At 47.6% G+C, this 18,246-nt stretch overlaps 1 protein-coding gene across 8 annotated transcripts in view; it reads right to left on the bottom strand.

The window, feature by feature from the left end:
* The window catches only part of FRMD4A (FERM domain containing 4A), a 434,151-nt gene that overhangs the window by 191,491 nt on the left and 224,414 nt on the right, over positions 1 to 18,246 (bottom strand). The window contains exon 1 of one of the 8 annotated variants that reach the window (XM_079993571.1): positions 3,229 to 3,511. The exons of the other annotated variants lie outside the window; for them this stretch is intronic. The gene's annotated coding sequence lies outside the window, so the exon portion shown is untranslated. Of the gene's footprint in view, positions 1 to 3,228; positions 3,512 to 18,246 lie in introns of those variants that run through there. 8 annotated transcript variants of the gene reach the window in all.

Raw genomic sequence — 18,246 nt, 5'->3', positions numbered from 1 at the left:
AAGAAGAAGAAGAAGAAGAAGAAGAAGAAGAAGAAGAAGAGGAGTTTGGATTTGATATCCCGCCTTTCACTCCCCTTCAGGAGTCTCAAAGTGGCTAACATTCTCCTTTCCCTTCCTCCCCCACAACAAGCACTCTGTGTGGTGAGTGGGGCTGAGAGACTTCAGAGAAGTGTGACTGGCCCAAGGTGACCCAGCAGCTGCAGGTGGAGGAGCGGAGACGCGAACCCGGTTCCCCAGATTACGAGACTACCACTCTTAACCACTACACCACACTGGCTCTCACTGGAGATGTCCTCAGAGGTAAAAACCAGGCTGCTCTTTTTGAACCATCCCTAGCAAACAGCTGCAATAACTCTTGACTTCAGCTAACTGAAGTAAGTTTTCCATCACGGTTGATTCAGCTTCTGGGAGTATCACAAAATGTTTATGAACATTTCAGCTGCCCAGAAATGTAAAAGTGTGGCTGCAGGTGAGCAGGCTGCATGACTGATTGCTTCTCCATTTAAAAACCATCCCTGCACATACAGAAAATAGCATGTTGGAGAAAGTTAGGTTGGCATGCCAGCTTTCTATGTGCAAGGATATGTTTCTCCCCCATTAAAGTAGCCTTCAAATGGGAACTCCTACCCCTCACCTGAAACCAGAAGTGATGCAGTCCAGGAAAAGCTCCACTGCTTAATTTTGCTGACTGTACAAGCTGGTGTTAACTTAATATGCAGTTGGTAAGGCTTAATTGTGCTGTGTGGTAAAAGTAACTTGTGATGGATAGCTGATTTCCCACTATTGTGGTTTGTGAAAATTTGCACAGAGTAATAGTCCAGCACTTCCAGGAATTGTGGAGTGGGATACTTGCACAATGGATATTTGCAGAATTCACATGTTACAAAGGTTTGAAAAATTACACTGACTTGTGATCACAAACACAGCAACCCTATAGAGTTTTGCAGAAACACTTTATATTGCAGTCTATTACCCTACAGAGAAACAGCAAAGGTTCTCTAGAGAGAAACATGGTTTTCTTTACCATTAAAACTATTTTAAAACTAGCCCCCAGAGTTTACATTCAGCAATATTGCACATTACCAAACACTGGAGATTTGGAAGCATGGGATATTGTCCTCCCAACTGTAGCTTGTGAACAAATTAATAGCGATGCCACAAATATAAAACACAGTGGAGCCACAAGAACTGTTCCTTGTTTGATACTTGCCAGTCCCTGCCACCACTGACTTCAGCAAGCTACTGGAGGTCCCAATTTGGCAAGCATTTTTGCAGCTGTAAGCTACACTCCGCGTGAAATGGAGACGCATACTTGTAAACATGCAAGAACATGTGCTGGACACATGCAGGGAAGTCCTGATTAGCCACAGCTGCCTGATGCATGCCCACTCCACTGCCACAGGCACATGCCTCTGCACACATACAGTTGTGGCAAAAAGAGTGAACCACCCTTAAAGAGATGGCACTGCTTTTTATGCCTGAATGGCAAAACTGGTCCACAGATGACACGCCTCTCTTCTTTTTGAATGGGCCTTGCAAACTGAGAGCCTTTCAACTTGAGATGCAGCAAAGTGAACTTGGGGCACTTGGCATGTAGCTTGCAGAGCTAAGCCTGCTCTGAGCTAAGCCCCATCACCAGCTCTGAGCCCTCCCTGCTCCTGTTTCTGAAAGTTTGATTCAGGAACCATAAGGATACTTTTCCATAATGGTAGAAACTAAATCCTGACAAATTGATGCTGAGCCCACTTGATAACACCAGTTTGCAACAATGCAATTGTGCACATCACACAAAGAGTTAAACTATTTTGGAACCATGGCCTGAATAGCAGTAGCTGAGGCAGACTAATGGTGTCACTCTTCAATATAAGAACACATGATCTGCAACATATTTTCTGGAGCGAGTACCTTGTGCCAGAAAAGGTTAGAACAAGTAGCTACAAACTGCTCTTCTGCAGCCAGAACAGAAACAATATTGCCGTGGTCAGCAGTCCATGGTCAGCTATTCACAGGGCAGCCTGTCTGTTGGGCCCTCTGCCATCCTGACAGTACCGGATAGGAAAAATAACCACCCATGTCGTTTTACTCTTTGGTGCTTAGTTAGGGGTCGGGATACAACACTGGCATACAAATCAGACATGACACATTTCATGAGAAATATTGTGGGTAGGAAGCTACTCCAGTGTGAATCCAAATTAAACCTGGTGCAATGTAATTCTGGTTAAACCCCTTCCGATGCTGCCAAAGGTGGAGCTCAAACAGGTTCGGTGGATTCTCACCATCAGTGTTGGCACTTTCAAAGTGCACATACAGACTGCAAATATATACACAACCTCATACAGTCAAGCTAGAAAACACCCCTTTCTCTAGTTTTCAAAAATAATGGTCTCCGTTATTTGTACTTGTTCATTTCTACAGTTCATCTTTATCTATTTTGTTCCTTTAGGGTAGCCTCTGCCTGCTTCAGAAAGAGTGCTGCTGGATCGTTTGCTTGTCTGCATGTGTTTTATTAAACCTCTGCCAGTACCATTAATAGAGACAATTGTTTCTTTTGGAAATTTTGCATGGATGCTGCAATCTACTTTTCTGCTTTCCCCACTCAGCAGTGAGCATGCCTAATAACACAATCAGGAAAGTCATCTCATATGGATTCATTTGCAGCATGGGAGGGGGGGGGAGAGAGAGAGAAGCAAAGATCTCAAAATAATGGGAAACTGATTGATTTACTGAATGTGAAACAACTTGCCAGAAAGAGAATAGGAGAGTCTAATGTTTGAATGAAAACAAAAAATATTCCAGAGGTTTCACCTTTTACAAGCCTCAAGCTGTGCATTAAACAGGCTGCATGCATTTAGAGTGCAAAGGAACAGCTCCATATTAGCAGATCCTAGTAAAAGGCTCCCAGACTTGTTTGAATTTAGATAATTCCTTGTACCTTTCTCCTCACACCCCCAGCCACAACCCCAGCACACCCAAAGCCAATCCGCATTGCTTTCCCTCTCTCAGCTCCTGCAACGTAATGGTTTTCCGAAACCTAGGCATTAAAAACCTATTTTTTAAATGGGAAGACCTAGCGATTCCATGTTATAATGAGATCCTAGAAAAATGGCATCATAAAGCAGCTACAGTTTGTGCTTCCCTTCAGCCTCCCCCCCTTTTTTTTTAAGGAAAAGGAAAATGCTGCATGTTCTCAATGGCTTCCCCCTTGATGGAAACAAAGACTCGCGTTACCTTTCCCTCCACCTCAACAGGAGCAGCGGCGGCGGCGGCGGCGGAGCAATTCAGATTTCAATCCCCCTTTTGCCAGAAAGAAAGCATCCCATTAAATCCAGTTTCCTCGGGCCTTTGGCCTAACAGAGGGCGGCGGCGGCGGCGGCATCCATTTGTGCGGACTTGCTGGCCCGGAGGCGCAGCCCCTTCTCTCGCTCGCTGCTGCTCTGCCCGCGTCTGCCAGGAGCGCTTTCCCTAGGCGACCACATCCCCGGCCCCGACGCCGCTAACGGTCTCTCGGAGAGAGCGAGCCTGGCTCGGCTCCAGAGCGCGCCGCCGCCGCCGCCGCCGCCTCCCTCCTCCGCAGCTCCCAGCCGGCCGGCCGGCCGGGGGGCGAGACGCAAACAGCCAGGGAGGGAGGGAAGGAGGGGGCGGCGGAGATTCTGCGCGCGTCCCGCTGCGTCCTGAGGCGGCTCGCCGACCTCGCCGGCGGGCGCGCCACGGCCGGGCTCCCTCTCCCTCCCTCTCCCTCTCCCTCTCGGGCCCGGAGCGGAGGGAAGCCGCCAGGCCAAGCGGCCGACGAGGCGCGCTCCTGCGCAACCGCTCAGGCCCCGCCACACACGCCTTTCAGCAAAAAAGGCCGGCTTCTGGAATGGGAGCAGAAGAACAAAGAAAGGCCACCTTGGCTTGTTGCTCTTCCCTCGGCTTTCGGGCGCAGGAGCCGCGGAGACTGAAGGGAGACGGCGGGAGCGAGAGGGATCCCCCAGGAGGAATCCGGGGCTCGGCCGGGTCCCCCCGCGGCTCCTTCCTTCCTTCCCGCACCAACGCTCCAGTCCTCCCTCGCCGCCGCGGCCCCTCGCCTAGATCCCAGCTCCCCCTGGCCAGGGCATGCGAAGTCTCTCGGCTTTTTCCCTCGGTAACTAAAAGGGACTAGTAGGTCGGAAAACCTTCGAAATGCTCTTCTGTCCGAGAATTCGTGTTCTCCCAGACAAGCAGCGCCAGGAACTGGAAAAAGATCAAGGGTGGGGAAGCCATGGCCACATATGGCTGGACTACAATTCCCATCCCTCCCTGCCCCAACCAGTGGCCAACCATTCTTGCCAGCCAAGCCAGATCCCGAACTCTGTGTGGCTATGAAGAGTTGAGGTTTGAAGACATGCTGAAGCAAACATATAAGCAAGTTTGCTGAGTGTGAAAAGCAACTCAGATTTCTGTCAACCAGAATTAAAAAACAGCCTCGCTGATACGTGAGGGACTGATACCACCTGTACCATCATGGACTGTTTTTCAAGGTAATGCATCAAATTCTCATAGCCAACTCAGCAGTCGGGTATGAGAATCTGAGGCTGTCTTAAAATGCAAAGTCAAGTGAATTTTGAGGATAATAACCTTGACATGGTGGCGTGGTGATGGATTGTCTTTGCAGAGGTGGTAGCTGGTCTTGTAGATGATTTTATATGACAAAGTTAAAACTTCCAGAGCATGGCCTGAGGCAGGAGGACATCAGCTGCAATTCTAGAGCCAGACCTCAGTCATAAAATAGGTACAGCAGTAACCAAGGAAAGAGCACATCAAACCATGTGGAGAGAATTCATCCTTCGCTGGCAAACAGAGCCTGTCCCTGCATATTTGGGCCTATGAGATAAGGCTTCCACATCACAGAATATGACTTGAATACATACTTGAGATTCAGCAATTGTCTAGAAATCAGCATGTTACGATTGGATCTGCTGTTCAACCTTTTGAGCACATACTAAAATAATCACTGTATTGGCAAAACCAAAAGGACAATATTGGGGATGCGAATAAAACCCGTCCCTGGTAACACAGTGATCCCCTTTTAGCATCTGGTCCTTGTCTGCCTTTGCCCCACCTTTGGGGTCAGTTTTCTGGTCACGTTGGAGGGAGATAAAACATTGGGTCATGCAGATGATTTCTATTCCAGGCTGCCCACCCACTGCTGCAAGTGCAGCTCATGCACCCACTCTGCCCCACTTGCTCAGCCATGCTGCTGCACCGTCCCACTTACTCAACCCCGGCCACCACCACAAGTCCAGAGCCCTTGCCTGCTTCCACCCATCACCACAAGCTCAGCTTGCTCAGCTGCTGCCTTTCTTGCTCCCTTCACCCCATGCCATCTCCTTCCTTGCTCCCTCACCCCCCAACCTGCTCGCTCGCCTTGCCTGCCTCAGCCTGGAGCATGCGTAATCCATTGCCAGTGGGACAACAGACTAATGCAAATAGTACAGAGAGAAATATAATAATGTATCCAGGAAGATTCTAAAAGCACCAATCATAAATCTTAAATGCTGAAGTTTTGCTTCATGTGTAAAATATTTTCTGTTCTTTGTGTCATGTCTGTAATCTAGATTAGTTCTAGAGCCTGCTGTCCAAAAGGGGTGGCTGCAGTTACTTGATAGGCATTTGAAAATCCTCTCCTTGATTAAGTCATCCATTACATTTTCTCTCTGTGCTGAATGAAGAAAGAAGCTATGACTATGACTTTGCTATATGCTCACCCACAATGTCATTGCCCCCATTGCTTGCACAGCCTACTTCTGCTCTCAGATGCACCCATTGCAGGGTAATGCAGAATCTATCGGCAATGAACTTTTTTGTAAAAAAAACCACAACCCCACAATTTTTATTGCTTTTTAAACAAATACAATAACCATTAAACATTTATCTAGCAGTACCTCGAATGGTGTGTGTTTTATCCATTGTCTCTAGACCTACACTTAAGCATCCAGCATTCAAACATTCAAATGTAACCTCTCCACTGAGAATATTGAGCAATTGGTACTGCATAAAGAAGGTCTTGATTTTGGTCATTAACATAGCTAAAGAAAGGGGTCCACGTTTCTCTATTCATTATGCCTTCAATTGCCCTCCTGTGTCTAGTGCAGGCTTCCTCAGCCTCGGCACTCCAGATGTTTTTTGAGACTACAATTCCCATCACCCCTGACCATTGGTCCTGCTAGCTAGGGATCATGGGAGTTGTAGGCCAAAAACATTTGGAGGGCCAGAGGAAGCCTGGTTGAGTGAGACTCTCAGACATTGCTGTATCCCAGATATTATTTCCCCCTATGTTCAGGGGTATTTCAGCCTGGTTCTTCCATTGCTGAGCTATCACTAATTGTGCTGCGGTCAGTAAGAAGCCTACTAGTTCACTGTGGCACACGGTGGAGCCAACGTCTATGTCCAAAGTTAGTAGGGCTAAGGAGGATTTGGAGAAAAGGGTTGGCCTGTAATTGCGGATATAATGGAAATTACTCTCTTCCAAAAGTTTTTAACATAAGGGCATTCCCACCAAACATGAATAAATGAACCAAGCTTTCCACAGCCCTTCCAATATAAAGGGGAAAGGGAGGCATTACTTTTTGCCAGCCTGAATGGCATCCAGTGCCATCAGAGGATGACCTTGAGGGAGGCCTCTTGTTAGCGAGCTGAGATGGTTTAGAACGGGGAGTAGTCCAGTGCCTTTCCGTTGGGTGGCCTAAATCTGATTCTTATACAATTTGAAGGCTTCTAGCACCCCCACCTGCACTTCCTGATCTAATAAGGTAAAGGTAAAGGTACCCCCGCCCGTACGGGCCAGTCGTGTCCGACTCTAGGGTTGTGCGCCCATCTCACTTAAGAGGCCGGGGGCCAGCGCTGTCCGGAGACACTTCCGGGTCACGTGGCCAGCGTAACGAAGCTGCTCTGGCGAGCCAGCACCAGCACAGCACACGGAAACGCCATTTACCTTACTGCTATAAAGCGGTACCTATTTATCTACTTGCACTTAAGTGTGCTTTTGAACTGCTAGGTGGGCAGGAGCTGGAACCGAAAGATGGGAGCTCACCCCGCCGCGGGGATTCGAACCGCCGACCATACGATCGGCAGGTCCTAGGCACTGAGGCTTTACCCACAGCGCCACCCGCGTCCCACCCTATCTATCCTGATCTAATAGATCGCTGTAAATTTGGGAAGTGGCACCTTTCAGGGCATATGCTGGCCTGCTGCATAAGGATTCAAACAAGGGAAGTGTCTGTAGGCCCTCTGCCCTGCACTCCAAACGAAGTGCAAAAGAATGAGCCTGAGCTACCTGAAACCAGGTAGTATGAGTGTCTTTTAATTTACCTTGCAATTTCTCTTGGAAAATTATACGGATTGTGTAAATGCCTAAAGGTAAAGGTAAAGGTGCCCCTGCCCGTACGGGCCAGTCTTGACAGACTCTAGGGTTGTGCGCTCATCTTACTCTAGAGGCCGGGAGCCAGCGCTGTCCGGAGACACTTCCGTCTCAATCCTTGAACAGTAGTTATTTGTGTATCTAAAAGCTGGATGATCCAGGAATGGGACCACTGGTGAAGGGCCACTGTTTTGCTCCATGTTCTCCACACCATCAGTACTGATCTAGTAAATGGATTGTCTATTTTCCTTACCTCCTTCAAGGACAAAGGTAAGAAGGGGCAGCCTCTCATTGAAGGTGTCAAAGGGACCATGTCAAGTTGGACCCAAGGGTCCTGTGTTCTTCTGCTGAGCAATGGGATCAAGGATTTGATTTGAAAAGCAGCAGTAAATTACAAAAAACAGCAGTAAATTACCAAAAACTAAAGTTTCCTGTGAAGCCAAATTTCATCCCTACCCCATTGAGGAGGCTGCCTGTTGCCACCTCCATGATTCCTGTGCTCTAACATGATCTCCTTCCATTCAGTCTCCACCGGGGGATCCTGGCATGCTGCCTCAACATCAGATATGAGCTGAAGACTCAGCTGTGAGAACCGTTTGACAGTGGAATGGACTTCCTTAGAAGCTGGTGAAATCTCCTTCATTGGAGGTTTTTAAGCAGAGATTGGATGGTTATCTGTCATGGATGCTTTAGTGGAGATTCATGCATTGCAGTAGGTTGGACTAGATGACCTTTGCCTTGTGGTTGTCTGAAGTGACACAAACCATCAGCTTGGTGAAACACCATAGCAATTCTATTGTTCTAATAGAATTACCTGCTCATAACCTGCTCAAACGCACGCTTTGCCGTGCGTTTGTGGGGAGGGCTCTTCCCCCTGCTAGCCCATTCTCCATCTTGGGCTTGGGGACGGGCCCATACTCCACCTCAGCGTGAAGGACTCCAAGGAGGCCCGGGACACTGCTGCTGCCGCTTTGCCGGTGAGTCTTGGGGAGGACCGCTCCCCCTGCAAGCCCATTCTCCACCTTGGGCCTGGGGGCGGGCCCCAGACTCCACCTCAGCATATCAGGCTCCACGGAGGCCTCGGAACATCGCTGCTGCTGCTCTGCCGTGTGTTTGTGGGGAGGGCTCTTCCCCTGCTAGCCCATTCTCCACCAGGCCAGGGGGCGGGGCCCACGCTCACCACCGCCGCAGCTTCGGGGACACTGGTGCTGCTGCAGCGGTTGTTGGAAGTGTTTTTATATGTTTTAAACTGTTTTTATTTTTTTGCTTTGTTGTACCACCATAAGCGGTGGTTTTTATCCATGTACTTTTATTTTGTTTTGATTTATTGTGGGTCGGGGTGGGGTGGTTGGGGAGTGGGGTGGGGATTGGTTTTGTTTTCATGTAATTGTTTTTGTTTGTTTGCTTTTATATTCTGTAAATGGAGGCAAGTATGAGGCTTGGGATTCCTACTGTGGGGGTGCGAGGGAGGTATGGCGGTGGGGGCAGATGTCATAGGCGAAGGGGATCGAGATACGGATATGCTCGTACCCCTTCCAATCTGCGCCCCATCCCAAGAGACGAGGGTAGGGTGAGCAAGGATTACTCACCTCCGTCACTGGTGTTGTGCAATGCCAGGTCTATAGGCAACAAAACCGCCACCCTGCGAGATTTCTTTACCTCGCAGGGGGTTGACCTGGCATGTGTGACTGAGACCTGGGTGCGCGAAGGGGATACTGTTACCCTACGAGAGATGGCGCCCCCGGGTTTCTCCGTCCTTCACCAGTCGCGGACTGTGGGCCGGGGGGGAGGGGTGGCGTTATTAATCCGGGAAGATTGTTCTTTCAGGGCTCTACCATCGCCATCGATCCCCGGCATTGAATGTGTTGGCCTAGTGTGGGGCTCCGAGGTGAGCTTGGCTGTCTGGCTGGTGTACCGGCCACCTAGCGCACCAGCAGCCACCCTGTCAGGCCTGCTGGAGGCGGTGGCCGGCTGGGCCTTGGAGTTCCCTAACCTATTGGTATTGGGGGACTTCAACATCCATGCTGATGCCACTCCCTCCTCACAGGCTCTGGACCTGGTGTCTTCCATGGCGACACTAGGGCTCTCCCAGTTTGTTTCGGGCCCCACACATCAAGCAGGCCACACGCTGGATTTGATCTTTGGCGTCGGTATAGATGTGATCATGTTTCCTTCGATGAAGGTGCCATGGTCTGATCACTATGCTCTGAAAGCCAGGATTGACGTTCCACCCCCACCCTGCTTGGGTGGCGAGCCAATTTGGGCTCGCCCGCAGAGGCTGATGGACCCTGATAGATTCCGTCAAGCCTTGCGGGACCTTTCTCCCCCTGGCGACTCATTGACTGAGCGTGTTGAGGCCTGGAATACCCAGCTCCTGGCAGCCATCAATGAGATCGCACCTAAGCGCCCTCTGCGACCCCGCAGAAACCGGGCTCCCTGGTTTACCGAGGAGCTCCGGAAAATGAAGCGGGACCTCAGACGGCTAGAGCGAGTATGGCGGGGTGCCCGTGACGGAGCCTCAAGAACATCTTATAGGGTTTTTATGAAAACCTATGAGATGGCAGTGAAGGCCGCTAAAAAGTCCTACTTCTCGGCCTCCATTGCATCCGCTAGCTCTCGCCCGGCACAATTATTTAGTATAATTCGGTCTTTAACGTCCCTCGAAGGACAGCCAAATTTAAATAACAATTTGACACACAGCTGTGAGGCATTTGCGAGCTTTTTTGCGGAGAAGGTCTTGTTGCTCCGCCATGACCTCCCTGCCAATTTGGATACAATAAAGGAACTGGAGGCCCCTCGACTGTCCTCGGGTTCAGTATTGGACCACTTTGACTGGATATCCCCAGCTGATGTAGACAGATTCCTCCGAGCTGGGAAGCCCACCACCTGTCCTCTCGACCCGTGCCCGTCCTGGCTGATTAGAGCGTGTCCAGAAGAGGTGCGGGCCCCCCTGGGGGATATCATCAATCTGTCCCTTGGCACCGGGACATTCCCAGGGGAACTGAAGGAGGCAGTGGTGCGCCCGCTCTTAAAGAAAACATCATCAGATCCCTTAGATCTATCCAATTACCGCCCGGTTTCGAATCTTCCATTCCTGGGTAAGGTGATTGAGAGAGCGGTTGCTGAACAGCTTGGTAGGTTTCTGGATGAAACATCAGCTCTGGATCCATTCCAGTCCGGCTTCCGCGCTGGTCATGGGACCGAGACGGCTCTGGTCGCCCTAACAGATGATCTCCGCAGGCAGCTGGATCGAGGCGGGTCGGGGCTGCTGATTCTTCTAGACCTGTCAGCAGCCTTCGACATGGTCGATCACGAACTCCTGGACCACCGCCTTGCTGACGTGGGGATCCAGGGCACAGTCCTTCAATGGCTGCGCTCGTTTCTCTCTGGTCGGGGACAGAGGGTGGCGCTTGGGGGGGAATTGTCATCCCGCCACTCCTTGGTGTGTGGTGTGCCTCAGGGTGCAATACTCTCCCCGATGCTTTTTAACATCTTTATGCGCCCCCTCGCCCAGCTTGTCCGGAGTTTTGGGCTGGGCTGCCATCAGTATGCTGATGACACCCAACTCTATTTGTTGATGGACGGCCACCCGGACTCGGCCCCAGACACACTGATCAGATGCTTGGAGGCTGTGGCTGGATGGTTACGTGGGAGCCGGCTGAAGTTAAATCCTTCGAAGACAGAGGTCCTCTGGCTGGGACGGGACGACATGGGACTGAGGGGGCAACTCCCATCTCTTGCGGGGGTGCAATTAGTGCCAGCACCGTCCGTTAAGAGTTTGGGTGTAATCTTCGATACCTCCCTCTCCATGGAGGCGCAGATTGCAGCTACAACAAAGGCGGCATTTTTTCATCTCCGCCAAGCTAAGCAGTTGGCTCCTTACCTCTCTCGCCCTGACCTAGCCACTGTGATCCACGCGACGGTCACCTCCAGACTGGATTATTGTAACTCGCTCTACGTGGGGCTGCCCTTGAGACTGACCCAGAAACTCCAGCGGGTGCAGAATGCCGCAGCGAGACTCCTTACGGGGTCCTCGCTTAGAGATCACATTCATCCGGTGCTATACCAGCTGCACTGGCTCCCGGTGGAGTACAGGATCAGGTTTAAGGTGCTGGTTTTAACCTTCAAAGCCCTATACGGCCTAGGGCCCTCGTACCTACGGGACCGCCTCTCCTGGTATGCCCCACAGAGGAACTTACGATCTTCAAATAAAAACACCTTGAGGGTCCCAGGCCTCAGAGAGGTTAGGCTGGCCTCAACTAGAGCCAGGGCTTTTTCGGCTGCGGCTCCAACCTGGTGGAACGCTCTGTCACAAGAGACAAGGGCCCTGCAGGACTTGACATCTTTCCGCAGGGCCTGCAAGACAGAGCTGTTCCACCTGGCATTTGGTCAGGGCGCAGCCTGACCCCCTCCTCTGGCAATCTTTACAAAGCTTTAGTTTATGGTTGCCATCAATTTTGATTTTAATTCATTTTTATAATGTTTTATAATGTCACACTGTTTTAATGTTGTTAGCCGCCCTGAGCCCGGCTTCGGCTGGGGAGGGCGGGATATAAATAAAATTTATTATTATTATTTATTATAGAGGCACACACAACAGAAACACAGCGGGTGGGGTTTTCTAGGGTGGATCATTCTTATTCTTACACATCCTAAGAGTCAACTTTTGTGGGTGTAAAAGGAAAGTATGCCTCCAATTTATAATTCTGAAAAATTAACCATGCCTCCTCTAGCAGAACTCTGGAAAATGTTGCTTTCAAAGTGTGTGGAGTCTAGAGGAAAGCAAGTTCTGACAAGGCAGAAAATAAGCCAGGAGAAACTGCAGCTTCTGGGCATTCCTACAGCACCACAAACTTGACTTGAAGAAGATGGAAAGATGGTGAGATCAAATAAGAAGGGATGGCATTGCAGAAATGGAGGTGAGAGCATATTAGTCAATCCTGGCTGCTTGGCACCATAAGGGGATAATGGGCAGTATTTTCTCTCTGACAACTGGGGCTAAGAAATGTGCTAAACCTGGGACTTGCAAAAGTGTCTGGGCATGCAATGATAAGAAAAGCTGGGCTACCCTTAATTCTGGACGATGGGTACATCCACAATTATTAGCCAAGTTGAACAGAATATTCAGCCTCATATGAAATGTGTTCATTCATATATGCTTTGATTGCCAAAACATGGGAGTAAATAATTAGTGAAGGCATCATTCCAAACTATGATCTGAAATGTCCCTTATGGGCTGCTTCCAGAGACGGGCTAAGTGAACAATTGGTCTGACCTACTGTGACAGTTCTAACATTCTTATGTTTCATTCAGTCCTGACTTATGATCAATTGCGCTTTTGAGATTCTTAAATAGAGAGCCCAAAGCAGCAACCCAGAAACCACAGACAGCTCACTCAAAAATGCAAAGCGGAATCAGTCATAAAAGGCACCTAATTTGTGTAATGAGATCCAGCCAAGATGACCTGTAAACAACAGAAGGGATAAAACCTATAAAATACTAAGTGTCGTTGCACACTGTATTTCAAACTAGATGTAACTTCAAGTCAGCTGAATTGTTCTCAAGATGTTCCCAGTTAGCTCTCAGGAAACAGCATTTAGAGGCAGCAACGGCTTTCATTTTTTACCCGCCTCCTCAACTAGTTCCCAGGGCAATCTCCTGTGCAGGAATGGTGGGAACAGAGAAAGGATTTGGTCTTCGATGAAATACGCCTCCAGGGCTTCAGCTCAATTTTCACACAGAGTACACTTAAAATAATCTCTAAAAGCCAGTGGGAGAAGTCAACGCAATAACTCCTCCATTCATTAGAGTTAGAAAAGTGTGGTTTTGGCAGCATGCTGTACTGTTCAATAGGCACATTAAACAGAGCTGGGATGTCTATAACTCATGTTCAGTGTGAGGCAGCAGAATATTTAATGGGGGGAAATGCTGGGATTTTGTCCCATTGACCCTGGAAAGTGGGGCCTAGTGCAACACATATACATGTTATTCTTTCTAAGGTGCTCTCCTATTCAGCACAGTTGCCTTAGAAGGCTGAAAAGAGCAAACTATCCTATTATGGGATTCTTCTTCTTCTTAGCCTGTCATTTTGAGTGTTTGAAATGAACTTTACAGGAAACCATTTTTGCGTGGAAAATGGTATACACATTTTGCCGAGAGAGATCCTCACCCACTGCATATATATATATATATATATATATATATATATATATAGGTCTCAGCTCTAAAACTATCACTATTCTCGGTCCTTCTATAAGTTGAACAAATTCATGTTGGCTGTGATTGTATTTTCATTTTCATTTGCAAGAGTTTAATAGAAGATTGTTCCAGTTTTACAAGGTAATCACCACAGGATTGCCTACAGTAAATCCCCACAGAGTGTAATCAGGACAGGCTTTCCCTGAAAACATTTTTCTGACCCCAAAAGACCACAGTCCTACGTATAATTGCATGCACACTAGTCTGGAAGTGTACTTAGGAAAAGACTGAGTGTATGCACTGAACCACAGCCCATTCAAACTAACACCTTAAAACAGCTATCCAAATTACAGGACATTATGATTGCCAAACCTTGTTTCAGTAGAGCTCTTGAGTAACTGTTTGCTTGTCTGAGAACATTTGAAATGGTAGTTATAGGAATTTTGTTTTTAAAAGCATTGCAAATCCGGGGGCGGTAGCGCTTCATATAGCTGATAATTGTATCACATTTCTAACACCTGTATCCGAGAATTGGGGATGGGGGTAAGGGAGGCAGACAATGTGATTACTTCCTATAGTTGTGTCATCCCCTCCCAGCCGTTTCATGGATACAGACATTGACACTGCAGTGTTGGGGGAGATGACTATGTTAGTGCAGTTTGCCAATCACAGGGTCACCCAGACAGCATTCCAGAATCTTTGTTCCCAGTTCAGCTCATCTGAACATGGATATGTTTGCAAGATGAAACAAACTTTCAACTATACTTCTGAATTTGTCACCATCCTCAAGCTCCTTTTTTCATCATATTGTTTCTGGTAGTCTACAGTCACTGGAGTAGCAACTGGCTTACAAGTTTCCATGCCATTGTACTCCAGCAGATCCTGGATTTTACTGCTTTGGCTGATCAGAAAGAGCCTGATTTCTCTCTTTCTATCTGTGTGCTCAGATATTTTTTCACTAACCCTATATCCTTGATCTCAAAATGTGCTTTTAAACCTTTTTCAAAATTTTCTTCCTGTTTATCTGAACCATATATCAGCAGATCATCAACATACAACCAAATGACTAATTCAATCACCATCATTACAAATATGCAAAAAATGATTAGCTTTGCTTTGCTCAAATTTAAGACCTCTCAACAGTTTTTGATTCCAGAATCTAGCTGCTTGCTTAAAACCATAAATGGCCCTTCTTAGTCTTCACAGGTAGTTTACAGTCAGGGTCAGCAACTTGAATGAAGTTGAATTGAGTGTTGGGCTATTGCTGAAATGAGCAGCAGAAAAGGAAATGAAATTTTCACATTTTGTCATCAAAAGTGACCTCTATGGTGACCTAGAAGAAGAAAGTTACATGGTTCAACCACAGGGTTTTGTGAAAGACCCGGGTTTAGTGTGTAAACTGACAGTATGACCTAACAGGTGGTTAAAATACTTTAAATAAATATATCTATGTAATAATGTTTTCTTTTTATCTAGTGCAGAGTCTGCACTGAATGAGCTGCAGGAAGCATTAGGTTCACACATCCACCCCTTTCCTCATCCTTTGTGCGCAGGGGAGGGAGACTGAAAGAATCCACTTTTGATCTCAAATAAGCGGCATTTTCCTGCTACGCTGGAATTCAGAAAACTCTTATAACTCTACTTGGCTCCAACAAGCCAGAATCAAACCATAGTTTCAGAACTTACTTTGCTCACTACTAGCCATGCTTAGAATAAAACCAAGTTTCCTAAATGCAAACTATGGTGAATTCAAAACCAAAAGTGAAAAATTTCCATTTCCTTCCCTGATACATAATGAAGAAGCAGTAGTGAGGATGCAAGCCCATGGTAATTTTTCTAATTCTAAACCATGATTTAGCATTATACCCAAACTAGGCTTCAAAAATTCATAAAACTACTAAAAAAATCCATAAAGCTACTGTCAATACCATTATCTGCATTCTTCAAATGGGGTGTAGAAGAAGCCTGAAAGATGGTGGCCTGCCTAAGGATTTTAATAGACTTCTTGGCTCATACTCTAAATCACCACAATACCCCAGCTTCATTTGCATTGGAAGGACAGCATGTGCATTATATGTATGTACATGTTAAAGGTAAAGGTAAAGCCCTGCCAGTACGGGCCAGTCTTGCCAGACTCTAGGGTTGTGCGCTCATATCACTCTAGAGGCCAGGAGCCAGCGCTGTCCGCAGACACTTCCGGGTCACGTGGCCAGCGTGACAAGCTGCATCTGGCAAGCCAGCGCAGCACACGGAACGCCGTTTACCTTCCCGCTGGTAAGCGGTCCCTATTTATCTACTTGCACCCGGGGGTGCTTTCGAACTGCTAGGTTGGCAGGCGCTGGGACCGAACGACGGGAGCGCACCCCGCCGCGGGGATTCGAACCGCTGACCATGCGCTGAGTCCTAGGCGCTGAGGTTTTACCCACAGCGCCACCCGTGTCCCAATGTACATGTTAGAAATGCTTTAAAAGGTTTCTAATTTTAATTATTCATTTTTATTTGTCAAGTATACCTGTGATGGGAATTCCCTCTCATTTTCTATACAGTAGTACCTCAGGTTACAGACGTTTCAGGTTACAGAGGCTTCAGGTTACAGACTCCACTAACCCAGAAATAGTACCTCGGGTTAAGAACTCTGCTTCAGGATAAGAACAGAAATCACGCGGTGGCAGCGCGGCGGCAGCAGGAGGCCCCATTAGCTAAAGTGGTGCTTCAGGTTAAGAACAGTTTCAGGTTAAGAATGGACCTCCGGAATGAATTAAGTTCTTAACCCGAGGTACCACTGTATAGTAAATCACAGTAAGACCCCAATCTCCAAGCAGTGGAAGATTTCAGGGGTTCCAGGTGTGTGATTAATGAGAAGAGGTCTGTGTTTCCTTTTGGGAATGAGGAGAGTGGAGACTGTGGTGCCTTTATGATAGATGGTTTATTTACACATATATGCAACCTGAGTCTACAATAGAGGGGTTCACAGCATTAACACCCCCAAAGAGTCTTGTTTCTTCCATAGCCACTGCCTGGGATTCCAGCAGAAATCGGCCATCATGCTCTGGTTCTCTGGCTTTCCAACCTTCAGCTTTTTGCCTTCAGCTTCTCGCTCCTGCAATTCCTTCCCTAACCTCTCTGTTCTAAACTCTGGCTTTATCTGTTTAAGGCGGCAGGGTGGGTGTGCGTTCTTCGCTCAGCAGTGCCATGATCCTTTATTCTCTTAATGGCCCATCAACCAGGCAGCTAGTCTGGCTATTTCCCAGAATTTGAAGGCTTGATTAGTTTATAACACTTGCTGGATCCAGGGATTATAGGAGTCTGGCACCCACAAACTCATAACAATATAGTAATTCATCAGTTCCATAGAATCTGACATTTAATTAAATAGAGCCTATTGCTAAGAATTATAATGTCATAAAAGCCATTCTTAAATAAATGAACAATCCATTCAGAAGAATTTCAATGTTTAGACTGCAATCATAAGACTGAATTCCTATGAACACTTACTTGGGAATAAGTCCCATTGATTTCAGTTGCACGTTTGAGTAAGGAAACATAGAAGCAGCTTGCATGGGTGCTTAGTAGGATGGATGGATGAGGTATGGCACCTCGGGTGGTCTGTGCCTAAAAAAGCTGCCCTTTAAATTGTTTCATAAATCAATCACTGTTCCTTTAAAATAAATGAAACTTACTTCCAAGTTTAGTGGTGCAGCACACACTCTGAAGGCAAGTGTGGTATCTTTGGTTTAAAACATCAGGCAGCAGATGACGGAAAGAGCCCCTGACAGTCCAGAGCAGAGCAGACAATTACTGAGATGGATGACTCTAGCTTGGTATGGGAGAAGTCCCAATCTTCATACCAGGACTGTAACTGAAGCAGAGGCTTGACAACCATATGTCAGGAGTGCTCTGATGGTGTTTCCTGCTTGGCAGGGGGTTGGACTCGATGGCCCTTGTGGTCTCTTCCAACTCTATGATTCTATGATTCTATGATTCATACCAGGACTGTAACTGAAGGAGAAGGCCTGAAGGCCTGAAATATTAAGGAAATGAACATATGGATCTCCGTTTTTTAAAAGTCAACCAGTTAACCAGTCATTCTCAGCCTGGAAATATAGAACCATTTACTTGTGGTGCGAGCCACACCTGTGGCTCTCCGATGACTCCTTGCCTCAGCCAGCTTGGCAGAAAGTAAACAAAGCCCAGCTGGAATTGACACAGGTACGCCAGTGCACACTGGACAAAGAGCAGGCCACCCTCTTCTGAACAGGGAAAATTTAACCACGCTGGCAACAAACAAACAAATCAGACACCCACCTCAAAAGGCCTAGACTGAAGAAAGCAGGCGTGCGGAACCCTTTTCAGCCTGAAAGTTGCATCCCTTTCGGGAACAATAGCGGTGGGTGTGGCCAGAGGCAAAAGTGGGCAGAAAAATTAATGTGAATGTACCTATGCCAATAAAGCTTTGAGAATCTGACACACCTTTCTATCCTCCATCCAGACAACCAAGGCTGTATCCTGACCTTTCAAACATCATTAGAATGATATTAGCTATAGCGTTCTAAAACATCACAGGACATACCGTTAAATTAAAGGTGTTCCTCATCTTTAACAACGCAGTTTCCCTACTGTTGGGTCCTGGTTGCTCTGCAGAACCCTCTAGTGTCATATTATAGTAACAC

This window comes from Podarcis cretensis (assembly GCF_951804945.1).
Source record: "Podarcis cretensis genome assembly, chromosome: 10".
In the NCBI taxonomy this organism is placed as follows: Eukaryota; Metazoa; Chordata; class Lepidosauria; order Squamata; family Lacertidae; genus Podarcis; species Podarcis cretensis.
Note: the sequence above shows the minus strand (reverse complement) of the source record. Positions and strands in the feature narration are given on the sequence as shown.